Here is a 3626-nt window from a genome sequence, read left to right as displayed (position 1 = left end):
GTTTAGTTTTTCCTCCTGATGCATCTAATTTCAATTTTAAGCCACAAGTCATTCAACTTTTACCAAATTTTCATGGCTTAGATTCTGAAAATCCATATTTGCATTTAAGAGAATTTGAGGAGGTTTGCAACACTTATAATGATCAAAATTGTAGCATGGATACTGTTCGATTAAAGCTTTTCCCTTTTTCCTTAAAAGATAAAGCTAAAACATGGTTGCAAAATTTGAGATCAAGTTCAATAAGATCATGGGAAGAAATGCAACAACAATTTCTAAAAAGTTTTTTCCTTCCCATAGAACAAACTCTTTTAAAAGACAAATTACAACTTTTTCTCAAAAACAAGGGGAAACATTTTATCAATGTTGGGATAGATATAAAGAGTTACTTAATACATGCCCACATCATGGTTTTGAAATATGGAGAATAGTTTCTCACTTTTATGAAGGTTTAATACCTAAAGATAGGCAAATGATAGAATTCATGTGTAATGGAACTTTTGAAGATAAAAACCCAAATGAAGCTATGGAATATTTGGAGTCATTAGCAGAAAATGCTCAAAATTGGGATAATATAGGCTCAATTGAACCACCAAGTAAAACCAATAATTCAACAAATGGGGGTGGTATTTATCATCTTAAAGATGATGTAGATGTTCAAGCTAAACTTGCATCTTTAGCAAGAAAAATCGAGTCATTAGAAATGAAAAAGAGTGATCAATTAAAAAGTGTTCAAGAAATTGTTTGTCATATATGTGACACACATGATCATCTTACAAAAAATTGTCCTACTTTGCCTTCATTTAAAGAATGTCTCCATGAACAAGCCAATTATGTTAACAATTTTAAAAAACCAACATTAGATCCTTTTTCACAAACATACAATCCTGGTTGGAGAAATCATCCCAATTTTAGTTGGAGGAACGATAATAATGCACAACCTTCACAACAACCTTTTCAAAATAACCAAAATCATCAAGGTTATGCTCCTTATATCCCACCTCCAAGAAAAAATTTTGAAGATGAAATTCATGCATACATTCAAAAGCAAGAGTCTATCAATATTCAAAACATTCAATCTATGAATGATTTGAAAGAAACTCTTGCAAAATTTGCATCTGCACTTAATATTCATGAAAAAGGAAAATTTCCATCTCAACCACAACCTAATCCTAAAAATCAAAATCAAGAAAAATTTGATCAAGTAAAATCTGTTATTACTCTTAGAAGTGGTAAAATAGTTAATGATCCATATAGTGATGAAAACAAAGATCAATTAAACTCAAAGAGTAAGGATTCAAATCCTGATACTTTTGAGAAAGATGATGCTTTGAGTCCTAAAAATAAGAAAATTGATGATAAAATAAATAAACATGTTCCTTTTCCTCATGCATTAGTAAATAATAAAAAACAAAAAAATGATTCTGATATTTATGAAGTTTTTAAACAAGTAAAAATAAATATTCCATTATTAGATGCTATTAAACAAGTTCCTTCTTATGCAAAGTTTTTAAAAGATTTATGTACTGTAAAAAGACAATTGCATGTAAAGAAGAAAGCATTCTTAACGGAGCAAGTAAGCTCTATTATTCAAAATAATTCTACCTTGAAATATAAAGATCCCGGTTGTCCAACAATTTCATGTATTATTGGAAAAAATAAAATTAAAAAAGCTTTGTTAGATTTGGGAGCAAGTGTGAATTTAATTCCTTATTCAGTTTATGAAAAGCTTAAGTTGGGAGATTTAAAACCTACATCTGTCACTCTTTTACTAGCCGATAGGTCAATCAAAATACCTAGAGGTATCGTAGAAGATGTGTTAGTTCAAGTCGATAAATTCATATATCCTGTGGATTTTATTGTCTTGGATACACAACCAATAGAAGTACATAACGAAATTCCAGTAATATTGGGACGTCCATTTCTAGCAACTTCAAATGCTTTAATTAATTGTCGAAATGGAATAATGAAATTGTCTTTTGGAAATATGACTTTAGAACTTAATGTGTTCAATTTATGTAAACAACCAAGTATTAATGAAGATGAAGATGATAATGCAATAGAAACAATTGTGGAAGAAAATATACACCAAGAAAACTTAAATCAACAATCTGAAGTTTGTTTAGTGGAAAGTTTTGATTCAAAAAATGTTTTTAAATCAAAGTTATTTGAAGAAATTAATGAACTTGAAGAAGTAAAAGAAAATGATCATCCAAAACTTGAATTAAAACCCTTGCCAATAGAACTAAAATATGCTTTTCTTGGTGAAAATCAAACATATCCTATTGTAATATCTTCTACCCTCTTACCAAAACAAGAAGAAGATGTAATAACACTACTTAAAAAACACAAAAATGCAATTGGATGGACTTTGCAAGATATAAAAGGTATAAATCCTTTAATCTGCACACATAGAATTCACTTGGAAGAAAATGCTAAAACATATCAACAACCACAAAGAAGATTAAATCCACACATGAAAGAAGTTGTTAAAAATGAAGTTTTAAAACTATTAGATGCCGGAATTATTTATCCAATCTCGGATAGTAAATGGGTAAGTCCAACACAAGTAGTACCAAAAAAATCAGGCATCACTGTTATAAAAAATGAAAAGGGAGAATTATTACAAGCTAGGATTCCATCTAGTTGGCGTATGTGCATTGATTATAGAAAATTAAATGATGCAACTAGAAAAGATCACTTTCCGTTACCATTTTTAGATCAAATTTTAGAGAAAGTGGCAGGTAATCCTTATTATTGTTTTCTTGATGGGTATTCGGGGTATTATCAAATACCAATATCATTAGAAGATCAAGAAAAAACTACTTTCACTTGTCCGTTCGGAACTTTTGCTTTTAAAAGAATGCCATTTGGTTTATGTAATGCCCCGGCTACTTTTCAAAGATGCATGCTAAGTATTTTTAGTGACATGATTGAAGAATTTGTGGAAGTTTTTATGGATGATATAACTGTTTTTGGAAACTCATTTGAAAACTGTCTTAAAAATTTGGAAGAAGTTTTAAAAAGATGTGAAGAAAAAAATCTTGTTTTAAATTGGGAAAAATGTCACTACATGGTTAAATCCGGAATTGTGTTAGGGCATGTCATATCTGAAAAAGGAATTGAAGTTGATAAAGCTAAGGTTGATGTTATTGCTAATTTACCATCACCAAACACGATAAAAGAAATTCGATCATTTTTGGGTCATGCGGGATTTTATAGAAGATTTATAAAAAATTTTAGCATAATATCGAAACCAATTTCAAATCTTTTAACAAAAGATGCACAATTTGAATGGACTCAAGAATGTGAAACTGCTTTTAAAAAATAATTAATCTTTTAACTACATCACCTATTTTACAATCTCCTGATTGGTCTTTACCATTTGAATTAATGTGTGATGCAAGTGATTATGCTGTAGGAGCCGTGTTAGGACAAAGAAAAGAAGGTAAACCTTATGTGATCTATTATGCAAGTAGAACATTAAATAGTGCTCAAATCAATTATTCAACAACTGAAAAAGAATTACTTTCAGTAGTGTTTGCATTAGATAAATTTCGATCCTATTTAATTGGTTCTACTACTATTGTTTACACTGATCATTCTGCCATAAAATATTTATCAAATAA

The 3626-nt window shown here is 29.4% G+C and overlaps 1 non-coding gene across 1 annotated transcript; it reads right to left on the bottom strand.

The window, feature by feature from the left end:
• Positions 1 to 300: 300 nt before the first annotated feature.
• On the bottom strand, positions 301 to 411 carry LOC140876868 (small nucleolar RNA R71). The gene has a single exon (XR_012149099.1). It is a non-coding gene; the product is annotated as a small nucleolar RNA R71 (small nucleolar RNA).
• Between the last annotated feature and the right edge of the window lie 3215 nt (positions 412 to 3626).

This window comes from Henckelia pumila, chromosome 1 (genome assembly GCF_033568475.1).
Source record: "Henckelia pumila isolate YLH828 chromosome 1, ASM3356847v2, whole genome shotgun sequence".
In the NCBI taxonomy this organism is placed as follows: domain Eukaryota; kingdom Viridiplantae; phylum Streptophyta; class Magnoliopsida; order Lamiales; family Gesneriaceae; genus Henckelia; species Henckelia pumila.
This window is presented reverse-complemented; position numbering and strand designations above follow the sequence as displayed.